This window comes from Egretta garzetta, unplaced genomic scaffold, assembly GCF_000687185.1.
Source record: "Egretta garzetta isolate BGI_Z169 unplaced genomic scaffold, ASM68718v1 scaffold1330, whole genome shotgun sequence".
NCBI classification, from domain to species: Eukaryota; Metazoa; Chordata; class Aves; order Pelecaniformes; family Ardeidae; genus Egretta; species Egretta garzetta.
Window position 1 is genome coordinate 3,132 of NW_009258421.1, and position 764 is coordinate 3,895.

The window sequence follows — 764 nt, forward strand, 5'->3', positions numbered from 1 at the left end:
GCAGACTGGAGCAAAACAAAATAATAAAAGGCAGCAAACTGGATAAAAGTAGATGCAGGAAAAAAAAATCAAAAGCAACATGAGACTGGGCGGACAGAAAATAATAGAAAAAAATAGGGCTGGACATCTTAATAAAAGTAGGCATAGAAGCAACACTTTAAAAGCCAAGGGGTTAAGAGAAGAAAGACTTAAATAATAATGACAGCAAATGAAAAGGCAGGCATAGAAAGAAAATTTTAAAAGCGAGGCCAGTCAGGAAGGAGAAGAAATTAAAAGAGCAAAGGGGATAATGGTGAAGTCATGGGCTGGCCCGGGTCGGCAATCGGGCCCCCCCAGCCGCTCGCTCCCCCTCAGCGGGACGGGGGGGAGAATCAGAAGACTAAGAAAACTCGTGGGTTGAGATAAGAACAGTTTAATCACTGAAATAAAATACTTCCCGTTTGGTTTGTAGCTTTTCTGTCGTTCTGGAGGACTGGCGGCCATAGAGCGCGCGGTCCGGAGGACTGAGGGGCACTTCCGGTAAGCTGGAGGACTGGCGGCCATAGAGCGCGCGGTCCGGAGGACTGAGGGGCACTTCCGGTAAGCTGGAGGACTGGCGGCCATAGAGCGCGCGGTCCGGAGGACTGAGGGGCACTTCCGGTAAGCTGGAGGACTGGCGGCCATAGAGCGCGCGGTCCGGAGGACTGAGGGGCACTTCCGGTAAGCTGGAGGACTGGCGGCCATAGAGCGCGCGGTCCGGAGGACTGAGGGGCACTTCCGGTAAG

The 764-nt window shown here is 52.5% G+C and overlaps 1 protein-coding gene across 1 annotated transcript in view; it reads left to right on the forward strand.

The window, feature by feature from the left end:
• The first annotated feature begins 407 nt into the window (after nucleotides 1-407).
• Nucleotides 408-764, forward strand: part of LOC104130413 (zinc finger protein 2 homolog) — an 11,942-nt gene continuing 11,585 nt past the window's right edge. Inside the window, exon 1 of the mRNA XM_035898954.1 lies at nucleotides 408-759. The gene's annotated coding sequence lies outside the window, so the exon portion shown is untranslated. The remainder of the gene's footprint in view (nucleotides 760-764) is intronic.